This window comes from Amblyomma mixtum, chromosome 6, assembly GCF_055824585.1.
Source record: "Amblyomma mixtum isolate Tamu chromosome 6, ASM5582458v1, whole genome shotgun sequence".
Lineage (NCBI taxonomy): Eukaryota > Metazoa > Arthropoda > Arachnida > Ixodida > Ixodidae > Amblyomma > Amblyomma mixtum.
Genome location: NC_143017.1, coordinates 37,882,073 through 37,894,832, shown reverse-complemented (window position 1 = coordinate 37,894,832; position 12,760 = coordinate 37,882,073).

Genomic DNA, 12,760 nt, shown 5'->3' with positions numbered 1-12,760 from the left:
TTGCACAAGTTGCCATGATATAAAGTTACTACATACTAATCAAGACTACCTTCGCACAGCACATTTCTGTCAGAGCCTTCGTGCTTTGCAAATTTCAAAGCCTCGCTGCTTGCGATACAGTTAACATCGCCAATGCTCGTTTAGTTGTGCAGTGTAAAAGACCTTTGAAGCATTCTCTGCTTCCTCGCTTCATCTTCTTTCCCTGAAACTGCTCTCTTTATCACTGGTGTTAGCTAAAGATGGCAACTGATGAGTCTCTGAACTAGATTGGGCAGTTTTTGTATCAGAATAGCTGACGTCTAGAACGGTAGTTTGAACTGGTTGAGGCCAAGGTAATTAAAAGCTAGCTGACGATTTGAACCGAAAGAACTACAAGTTTTCATCAGACTGTTTTCGTCCACAATAGAAGCAATCGGCGAAGCACTCGTTCAAGAGTGCGAAAAAGAATCTACAACTGGCGCAGCGTAAGAACACATAACTGATCGTCGGTTTCATTACATTTACCGTGCAGCTTCCGACCCATGCCTCCAGTTTCCAAACCTTATGATTGTTCCTAAAACAGAAGGACAGCATCAAAGAGAAAACAACGACACCGTTAACGAACGTTGCTTTGCGACTATTTTAGGGGCGAAATTGTCCAGCTAAAACTGAAATCGTCGTCAAATTATCATTTTATGGCCGGACGAAAGCCTGACGAATGCTCAGCGCAGTGATGGTTAAGTACACTGTTAAGTACAACACTGTTTTTGTTAAGTACAACATGCTAAAAGCAAACCAGGTCTATTACTTTAAACTGCTGCAGTGGATCCATCGAAACAAACTACATATCCATCTAGGACAATATAGCAGTACATACCCAATCCGCGAGCCTAAACGAAGAGTGCCTATGATACGAACTAATTATGGTAGCCAAACGCTAACTTTTCAGTCTACTAAACTGTTAAACAGCTTTGGGATGCCCAAGGATTTCAACAAACCTTTTACTGTTTTTAAATGTGAATGCAGACACTTCTTGGTTAATTCAGCAATTTCATATACAACTTAATATGTGCTTCTAGTAGAGCCTCATCAAATCGATTTAATCGTCAATACGTGTTCCGCGGTTTGCACATGGAATGTGGTACCTAACGCTTGCCATTGGATACAAAATTGTTTTGGTGTTCTATTTTTCTTTTCTTTTGTTCATGATGGGGAGGGAGATGGCGCGGTGGGGAGCACGAGGAACGGAAAGGGAACGGCATGTGTTCCTTCTGCGCTATCTTTTCATCATGAACGTTATCTAATTCGCCCAACTTTCGGCTTTGCTTTTCTTGTGTATTGGTTTTGATGTTTGTAGTGCCGGTTTTGCACTTGATGTTTTCTATTGCCTGTGCCCTTTGTATGCAAACCTGGATATGTTTACAGAATCCGCGTTTTCTTACAACTTTGGATCTTTTGAGACTGATGTACAGGACGGTAAAATTTTGCCTTTTAAAGAATTGTTTACATTTTTTCCTTGCTACTGGCCGCAGTATTATGCCCGAGTTCTGTTCGTTGATGCAAATATTTGTACAAGGGGCCAAGGCCTCGTCAGGCTCTTAGCCTTTAGCCTTGGCCTCCTCTTAGACACTGTCTGAGGAACAAATAAAGAAAAAAAGTACGTTTGTGTTGTATGGTCATCGTATTGAGAGACTAATGTTTCTGTAACTTTGCTATTCGAATTGTTCTTGTTATTTTTCTTTATTGTTTATTTTCTTAGCTTTGGTCTAGCGGCTAAACAGGTACAGTTGAGGAAGTAAGTAAACAGACATGCCATTCGAAATGCAATCACACATTACCTATAGGATATGAAGAAACATTATTTGTTCATCAGAGAGCGCACTAGCGCCCAACACCGACCTGCACATACCACAGCCTCCAGTTTCACTTCGGTCACGCGTGAAAAATGTTGAAACAAAAAAACATGCTCCATTTACTTTTGTCCGCACTTGTAGATCCTCAGCAAGTTTCTGACCACGTGAGAAATATTAGAAGAGATTTGCATGCTCCATTTACTTTTCTCCGCACCTGTGCATCCTCAGAAAGTTTCTGATATTGCTAAAATTGATTATGCGTGTCTCGCTGGCAGTCTTGCTACAAATCAGAGAGATGTCAGAGCAGACAGGCGACTGTCTCTTAGAAAACGGCAGTGTAAGTTTCGCCCCATACCATCAAAACTGGTGACGTTTACAACTTAAAAGACTGAGCGACCACCCCACTGATGAAAATAACGGTGAAGCCTAGCCTCTGGGACCTGCGCACAAAAGATGTATCGACGAACTTCAGTTCGCTTGCGAAATCTACCTACGATGGTAATAAATTTCTTAAGGCGAAATCTTTCCTAGGCTATGTCGACAATTTCGTGTCCGCAAAACGTGTCGGTAGCAGTTTCCAGGAACTATAAAGAGATATCATCTAACAACTGGTATAATCAAAGGGGGGTGGTGAGGATGTAGGGTGGCAATCTGGTGGCAATCGGATCATTAGTCAATTAACTAGAGCCAAAAAAGCGACCAAAAGAGGGCGTGGTCTGGGCGCGAGTGGCGCGAAATTTGAATCGCCGGAAGTGTCATTCTACGTGTCGCCCCCATCTGACCTACCACGTGATTGGCCCACGGGACCGGAAAGGTGGGCGGAGCCAAAGCGCCGCGCGAAATTTGAATGTTCGAAATGAATACCGAGATGAAAGGAGGTTGGCTTTGGCTTTGGAGTTAATCGGAACCTAATCAATAATAACAATTTATAGAAATGCCAGTAGTATATGGAGATGAATTAAGGTGCATTGGAGTGAATTAAGGTGAACTAATTGTAGATAAGGCGGAATATTGTGGGTATAATGTGACAATGATACATTGGAATAAATTACAGGTGAATGACTAAATAAATACCGAATTAATTTTGAATTAAGGTAAAAAACGAATCAACGCTGAAATAAATGACTTAAGTGTGAAATAAATGGATTAATTGTGTGAAACTTGTGAGCTAAGTGTAAATGAATCGAATCAATTGTGAAATAAATGAGAATTAATTATAGAGCAAGGTGCGTTAACTGTGGTGAATTATGTGATGCGATCGTCAAACGCGATGTCACAATCTACATAGAAGCACAGAGGAGCAACTAGAGGCAAAGAGGAGCAAGTAGAGGCGGAGAGGAGGCGTCAATGTTTTAGCATTACTCCAATGCGGCTTCTGTTGTCCGCTCTAGCGGTTTTTTCATTCTTCAACCTTCTTTATCATTTGAGATGTTTCATGGAAGACTAAGTACTTCTCCGAAATAAGTTTTTTAAGGGGAAAAAAAGGGCTTTAGAAGCATAGCATTACCAGTGTTGGCGGACACCAGGAAACAGGAGAATAGATATAAGTAGTTTCCTGATTAACTAATTTTTTTTATACATAACTTTTGAGCTCTCAGAGGTAGGCATCTAGTTGGAGTAAAATATTTGAGATCGGTCTTTATTAATCACCAGATCAGTTTTATAAAATTTAGGAAACGCGATTACCGTTAGTGTGGGTCGACAAAATTTGGCTATTGTCACTGGTTACATGCACTGGAAAGGTTGCTTTGCCAGCATGTTTATCGAAGGCGCCTGTATTTTGGCACGATGCAACCATAATTTGTCCAGGCACAGTGCCGAAGATAATCGCATTTTCGAAATTAAACAAACTGATATGGCTATAAATACGGCCGGCTAAAAATCTCAAATTGCAACCAGTTGCCTAGCTAGAATAGTTGAAAAGTTAATTCTCCGAAATTTATTAAACAGCTTACTACGTAACACTACTGACTGCTTTTCCCGGGGTCCGCCTACACTGGTAGTACGATACCGCAAACACCATATTTTTACTCCTAAAAGCCTATTTTGGAAAATTACATTTCTGAAACCATAGTATAATTCAAATTTTCAATATGAGTAGGCTTTTCGCTGTTAGAGCGCGGTAATGTATGGTTAAAAGCGAACTTCAAGTTGTCATAAGGTTCTATAGCGCGCAAACAAGGAAAGTTCCACTCACATGTGCTACAAGACCAGCGCTTAGTTGTGTCTGCGCTATTGAATCTCGATGTTAATTACCCTCTAGCCCGAACCATCACCCTACAGCTTCTCATCAACGTTGCCGGAGGGAAAGTACTCCGCAACGACTTTCCCGCCAAGTCATACTGGGAAAAAAACAGGCTTGACTGCCTTGTTTCCCGCAGGATCTGCATGAAGGCACACCAAAGTTGCATAAAAAGTTCCTCGAGTTGTTGTTCAATCAAAGTTTTCGTATTAGTCTATTGTGCTAACCCTTAGCGGGAAAAAATATTTTAGGCTTCTCTCTGCAACTCGAAAGGACGCAACACTGTTTTTTATTTATTTTATTTATTTATTTCAATGCCCTAAAGGCCCAATGCGGGCATTACATAGGGGGGGATTCATCAAAGCATCGTGGAAACTGTATGAGGACAAGAAGATACCAACAAACTCACAACAACGCAGCACAAACCAAGGCTAAGCATGTTTCTTTTGCCATTGATTCTCTATTTTGTTTCGCTCTCTCGGTACACACGGCGCAAGAAGCCATCTCGAGAGAAGCAAAGTGAGAAGAGTCAGTTGCGAACAGCTTACCGGTGTCTCAGGGACTGCTCACGTGTAAGTGGCTGTTTGGCTCCGACGAGTCCCGTAAGCAAATACGACGCTTTCGTCACCACGGAAAAGAGGAAGACAGGGAAAGAACCCAGACTGGCGCTTCTTCAACTTCAGCGTGCGCGGCATCAAAGCCGCCACAGCGTGTATTTCTACGGCCGCGTACATACGATGATTTTTCTCATGTACTATATTGTGTACGCACGTGTATTTTTTGTTCGTGCATCAGTTGCTTGGGCCTGCCTCTTCGGCAGCGAAATTCGGAGAAAATCCGAGGTGCTTCGTTGCATCCTTGATATCAAATGGTGGTGAGTGAGTCTTCAAGCCTCCGCCACCTGGGATCAATGTTTCGCGAAACAGGATCAGTTCACACTGCCGAATGGTGCATTGAGCTGAATGAGCGCATGGAATCGAATACGATGAGTTCGAGCTACTACTCGTAATGTTTTCTCACGACACCCCTGAAAGGGAGCTAGGAGTATCCAATAAAACTGTTCAGAAAAAACATGCACGCCTACACCCAGGCAGCAATACAAAGAGGGAGAAATACTGGCCGAGAGAATTTGGCTACGCTTGGCGGCGCTTGCTTTGATTCATAGTGGCTGTCGTCTCTGCCAATGCAAAGCTGCGATATAAGGCTTTGGTTTATTAAATTCTTCTTCTATCTTTTTTTTATCTTTCGCTTCGTTTGCTAAGGAATGCACATCTTTAATAGTAGCGAAGCAACACTGAAAATCCCATTCCTGCTGTCGCATAAAACCTCAGTCTCTAAATTCTTCTCTCAATATAATGGTATTTGTTTTATTTAGACGGAGTGAAACGTGATGACCGTAGAAAAATATGCTTCATCAGTATTTCTTTCATTTACGGTGTACACAAAGATAAGAAAATGGCGTTCGCAAGTCTTTCTTGCATGCCTGCTCATTTTCTTTTTTTTAGCCCTGTATTTTTTATTCTAATTTTAATTAGATGGGCCAGGCGACTTCCATGGCGTCGGTATTAAAATTCGTTCATGTATCCTTCAGGCGGACCGGCGGGGTCAGGGAACGTGTTACGTGGACATCGAACAGTAAGATTGATGGCTCTACGGTTTGGGGGACCCTCTAAGCAACCAGATATGGATGACGGCCGCTCGGTTTCTTTTCGTTTTTACTGTTTTACCGAACTACTTTTTTCATTTTTTGTTCTCCTCGCCCTCTTTTGCCACGAGTTCTGTCGCTGGCAGCGTAAACACGTAATTAAGCTCTGCGAAGAAAAACTTCATATCACCATCCAAACCACCGACATCGAACGCGCACACAGGCTTGGACGCTACCAAAGTAACAAAAATCGACCCATAATTGTAGCGTTTGCTGATTTCAAACCTAAGGAATATGGCATGTCACGTGCCAAGAACCTTAAAGGCTCTTCATATGCAATATCCGAAGATTCTTGCTCTAGAACCCGGCTGGTCCGCAAACGTCTCCTTGAATACGCCAAATCCGAAAAGAAAACTGACAAATTAAGGTATAAGAAACTCACTGCAGATAACACCACATACGTTTATGACCATTCTTCCCAGACTGTCGTCCCCTGTCAGACTGTTGCTCCACATCAGCCGTAGCTAAAGACCACCTCGCGCTCCAAATCCCATGCTAAGCATATACCTTTCATTTACACAAACATCAGAAGCATTTTATCAAAAGGCGATTCTTTGCGCAGCCTTATTGACACCACCGAAAGTAAAATAGTGGTACTAACGGAACCTTCGCAGTATCCTTCCGTTTCTAACTCTGAATTGTCTTCCATTTCCCCTAATTATGATATCTTCCGCCACGATCGCGAGAACAGGCGTGGCGGTGGCGTCTTAATTGCCAGCCATCAAAGCTTACTCTGCTACCCCATAAACGTCACCTCGTGTTTGGGAATCGTGTTCGTTGGCCTCAAAGCATTTAACCGGCCCGTTATCATCTGCTCCTGCGACAGGCCTCCTGACGCTGATGCCTCTTTTGTCATGCACTTTTACGATGCGCTCCAGTTCATAACCACGTCATATCCACGCACACCTTTGCTTATATTTGGCGAGTAATTTCCCTCTCATAGCGTGGAATGACCTTGCAACAACAATAAACAAGCACACTATCGAGAGCGATTATTTGAACTCGAGCCTCACATTTGATCTATCTCAGCTCGTAACCAACCCGACTAGACAGGATAACCATTCTTCTAGCATTCTTAATCTCGTGCTCGCTACTCATCCTGAGTGCATTTCACCGCTTACACACCTATCAGGCTTGAGTGATCACTCGGTAATCTACGGCACCTATCATAGTCCCTTATTACGCCCTGAAAAATTAACGAAAACATTGACGCTCTACGACAAAGGTGACTACGGTGCCATGAATAACGACCTCACGCAATTCTGTAGCTCTCTCCTCTCAAACTTTTCAGATCGATCTGTCGGAACTAACTGGTCTCTATTCACTGATAAAATGCGCGAGCTCATCCACACCTACATCCCTACGAAAAGAGTAACCACATGGTCATCATCAACATGGTTTAACGGAAAGCTAAAAAGGCTACTTTACAAAAAGAAAAGGCTCTTTCGATCTGCAAAGCATTCTAATGACGCCCGGATATGGGAAAAGTATCATGCTGCCGAAAAGAACTTTCTTTCTCACGCAGCACAAGCCAAAAAAACCTTCTTCTCATCCACATTAGCTGATATTCTTCAGAACAACCCCAGGCAATTTCGGAAGGCTATAGACCGAAAAGCAACCCCGTCAATATCGCTTTGCGACGAACGCGGTTCACCTATTCCACACACTGGCACGGCTGAAGCATTAAATTATACATTTTCATACAAATTTAACCACGATCCTGTAGGCGACATGCCTGACTATCCTTATTTTGATTACCTTCCTATGCCTGACATACGTTTCGACCCGCTGACATACGTTTCGAAACATATGCTTTACATACTCTTCGCACAATAACGCGCTGTGCGATTATACACGTTCAGCCCTTGACCCGCGTGCTGCCGCTGCTGGTGTCTGGTGCGCTGCCGAGCTTTCTATGCGAATGCGCACTGCAGAACGGGTCCTTACCGTGGAGCTTGTATATCGTTCTGTTTAGAGCACCGATGTGATTTGAGTCTCTACAGAATACCCTCTCTTTGACGTAAGACCAGGGTATCAAAGAGCGACCTCAACGCCTCATGCGGATCGGTAGGGGTTGCCCTGCGACACTGTAGTCCTACAGATTTTTTCTGATGTTGCCGATGAAGCACACTGGTTCTGAATTTTTTGCGCAGTTACCTCTAGACATAAATGCTTTCTCCGCATTCGGTCCCCAATTCAATGTCAGAAGTGTTGTTTTTTAAATAACGGACTGGAAACTTTCATCATGAGAGAAGAAAAGAAAGATATCAGTAAAAAAGAGCGTTTTTGTTTAGTGTTCTTCGAGGAAGCTTGTTTATTTTGCAATTTGGTTTTTGTTTCTGGTTTACAATGCTTTCTTTCTCTTTAAGTTTATAATTTTTAGCTTTCCTTTGCACCACCTCATTCTCTTCTGCTCCCTCCGGCAACAGCCCCGTGGGCGACAAAAGTTTGCCATTGCAGCCCGTATGATGGCTTCAGTTTCACAACCCTAATATACGCTAAAATACTAAACCTGGCGTTGCCTACTGCTCTTTTAGGATTTGATTCCAAACCTAGAGCCTATGCCTAAATATACTGCATTATTTAATGTTTTTAAACGTCATATGTTAAAAGAAGTGTGCGAGTACCACGTACATGTGGCCTGCCTCTTCAAACACACACTACAGTGTGCATCGTTTCAGAGGAAGAGCGCTTCAAAGCCATGAAGCTTGGGCTTATACGTTGCAAAACATGGCACTAGACAATTCGGGTTTCCGTCCTTACCATTATCACTCTTATTTATGCACGCAACAGTGATCATCAACAAGAAAAACATGGTGGCGTTGAACAACATCACCCCCCCCAACCCTCCTGTTTTTGGTGCTTGCCTTGTCGAGCGCCGTTGCTCTCACCTTGTCTGTGCCCGCACGTTTTGTATATATAGTCGCACTAGCACCTCCGGGTCGTAACTTTAGACCGTGCCCCGGGGCTGGAGCTCAAAAAGAGCAGATCTGCGTTTGCAAGAACTGACGGGCTCATATGCGCCAACGCCGTGACGAACACCTATATTGCGTGCGTTGGCAAGAAACAAAACTTGCCCCCCCCCCCCCTCCCTTCCCCCGGAGTTACCCTTGCACGCCCGTTCTCGCAAGCATTCTTGGCTGCAGGCGTTCTCCAAGCTTGCGTTTATTCCTGTGCCGTCAGGCTGATCTCTGGCCGTCATCTTCCACATGTGAATATTTGGTGTTCTGGAGTGGTCCATGAATGGCCTCGCTAGCGCTTGGTGGCGGCAATTGCAGTACGTCACAAGAGGCAGTGAACGTTCAGGTTCATATCATGCCCGAAATCGCTTCGCTCTGCGTGACCTCAGCGGCCAGGGGATTAAGACTGGAGATTTCTTCCGCCACTCAATCTGGAGTGTAGCACAGCGGCGCATGCTGACGCGCGTACAGGATCAACTATCCGTAGTTACCATGCTCCCAATTTCTCGGGCCTTATTTACTTTTTCGCTCTTAATATATGCTTCTTTTTCAATTTATCATTACCGCTATTCGTTTCTGCGTGTCGCCATCTTTCCTCTTACATTCGGACTTTCGTTTTTGTTCCTAATTTTTTTCTTCTCAAATAGGCGTGCTGGGGGGCTTAGCAGTATGTTCCGAGTCACTTTGAAGGGTGGTCAGCTTCTCGGTGTGATTTACCCCAAGTCGTCAGCGGCAACAGCCTTTTTGTCAAGCATAGCTTGTCGGTCGGTCTGGAAGGAAAGCCTAGATTACTGAGATTTTTCCCTACACCAGCGGTGAAGTGCCTCCGGAGAGATGCTGGTGTCAGACGGAAGAGTTGAAAATCTTAGTTAAACCAATCCGACATGATGTAAAGGGTGTCACATAAAGCAATCGGGTGACAGACCATCGCAGGACGGATCTTGGCACCCGAAAAAACAGGAAACGCAAACGAAAAAGAAAGGAAAGGATGGCGGACTTTCAGAAAAAGATTGCCTATGCACCCTGGCCAATCCCCCGCCGTGGGTGTGTGCCGTTAAGCCTGAGGACACCATCATCGTCATCAGAAGATCCTACTCTAGGAAGAGGATGACGACGGCGGCGCACAGGAGCTCCCATTTATGCCCATCGAGCGAGAATACACAGTATGAGATCTTTCATCCTTGAAATGAAGTGAGCCTTCTTACTGGTGCGCACACAACTTTAGCGTGTCCTCGTTTCGTGCCCGACCTGATAAGCACGCCTGCCACTACTTTGAACACCACGTAAGGATACCGTTGCGTCTATCGACTTGAGAGAAGGGTAGCATATTTGAATGAGGGTTGCCTATCTGCCGTATAAAAATTGGCAATGCCTACGGTACGCTCCGTATTACGTGAAACGCCGTTAAACAGTAGAGACTGCTCACGTTGATGCCGCCGCGGTGGCTCAGTGGTTATGGTGCTCGGTTGCTGGCCCGGAAGACGCGCGTTCGATACCGGCCGAGGCAGTTGAATTTCTTTGGAGGAGAAATTCTAGAGTCCCGTGTACTGTGCGATGTCAGTGCACGTTAAAGAACCCCAGGTGGTCGAAATTTCCGGAGCCCTCCCCTACGGCGTCTCTCATAGCCTTAGTCGCTTTGGGACGTTAAACTCCATAAACTAAACTGTTCACGTTGATGATTTCTCGCCCGTCTCGACGCACGAGCGTCGCCGTTCTGATGCAGCCACAGAAAGGAGCACACGGCTGCGCAGCGGTGAGATGTATTGGGAAGAAAGGCGCGGTGGCAGTCCTTCGTTGGCTCGGCACCTGGAGCGTATTGTGAAACAAGGGATGACTAAAGCGCTGAACGCGGCAGAGATTCTAAAAACATGATAGTGTTTACGCTTACAGTCACAAAATGCGTGATTTTCGCAACAAGCGTCAGTGTGTGAATTCTAACTTCTCAAAAGTTTCTTTTATTTTTACTCATTCCTGACGCGCAACGGCCCGCATGGCAGCGCAGCAATTTCATACACACAAGGACGTTGTACACTGCAATGTTAGAAGCAAGCATGGATTGCTTAAACTTTCGCGCAGTACGTTAAAAGCAGGACGAATCACAACAAAACTAGCATGTTTCCCGCATTCATAGTTGAGTGCTTGAAGAGTGGGTAGAGCTGCATCTCTGGAAAGAGGTCGTCCAGGGCGTTTTGTCCTCATCTCGGGATTTATGAAATCCGTTGGTTGCAAGCTGGTGATATCCTGCGCAGATTGACAAAGTATAGTATTTTTGATGTAAATGCTTTCTTCAGTCTCACGCAAATTTAGAAACATGCTCGCGCTGCGCTCAACATCCGTATCAGCTGAAAGGGTATTTCTATGAATTGCGAATTATAAGGTTTAAGATCTAAAAGCTACACATGCGCTATGAGGGTTGCCATAGTGGAGTGCGTCGAAATAAACAAAATGGCCGGAGGCCCTCTTAATTATTTCCACGCCCTCCACTATGACGACCGTCATACCCCATGTGTCGATAAGCACAGAAATGTTTTTTATCGATCAAAATACAGCTAACGTGGCCTTTCTTTCACTGAAACAAAAAACAAAAGTAAAAAATAACAGTAAACAAAGCAAACTTCTGTCACATTTCAGCCGATAACTTTAAACTTCGCACAGACACCGCACGAATGTTTTCGAACAGACTACAGGTAAATTCATTACAGGGTATAGGATGCCCCAACAAAATATTCTTGGATTTAACATCTACGTCTACCATATACTATATTATCGAGACATCAGTGTTTGACTCAGTTTTCCAAATGTAATGTGCTTCGGTGATGATGTGGCGCTCACTACTTAAGTTACATGCCTCCTCTCTGGACCTTTGTATCGCAGTTGAACTCGCTGCATCCTTTCGTGAAATTAGATCAGTCGCCAAGGCCACTTCCTTCCAAAGCAAATGATTTTGAGTTCTCTTCCTGTTTCTCTACTAGCCGATACAATGGTCGTGCTTCAAACTGTTGGAGCTTGCCACAGACCTTCTTTTCAGCATGTCTCCATTCCTTTTGTGCATTCAGATTTATCTTCCGGAGGGTGCTTGCGAAAGGCCAGAGAGAAGAACGCATAAATTCTTCTCTCAGCTTCTAGCACTACCGTGTTCTACCGCTGCCACGCGCGAGTTGTGCACGCACCGATCAGCTTGGACCGATGTGTCGGTCAGTCTTAGCGACGGAACAAGAACGGACTGACCTTTCCCCCCATCAGGCACTCTCAGGATGGCGCAGCGTCGGATTCCCTTTAGGCGACTAGATGCGCCAGCGGGTCAGCGTTTCCGGCGGTATCGCATGATCTAATGGGCGTCGATGAAGCTAACGGCGAGAAAGGGTGCTGCGGCAAGGAACCCGACTGTCCTGTCCCATTGTACTCCACGCCCTGTTCCGGAGAAACCACCTCGTGTACCGATTACGCCTGCCTGCCCTACTCTCCCATCGATGTCCACGTAGGCGGGTAACGCGAGCCACGCGCGGGGAGACGCGAGATTTGTCGTCCGTGTTTGTTGGCCTGCCGATAATGCCGTCGTCCGGTTTCGCCACTAATGGAAACGAATGTAGGAAGATCGACTATCCAGAGCCTTTATTTGTGGAAGCGTTCTCGATCTCCTTCCGTAAGCTTTTTTCTTGATCAGTCTCTCTCTTACACTGCCCTTGGTCTAGTGTTCCGCTAGGGTCACTGGAGACCATGCTGTTCACCGATGGGCCTCACTGTGTAACAGCAGCCGTGGTAAGCTGTTCGATTGTGGGCCCACTCTGTTTGTATGGCCGATGTCGCCATTACACGGCATGTGTACCGTTTACTTTGACGTAGGGCTCGCGTGTTCTACTTGAATGCAAGTTATATGTTGATATTATATGTGAAGACGAGAAAAATCTTTTGGGCTAAAAAGTACACAATTCAGATTATTTTCCTCTCATAATGGCTATTTTCTCTCTCTGGAGGTAGGCAGCGGAGATCTTTGTGTGTCAATGAGCGCTTACCGAAAAGA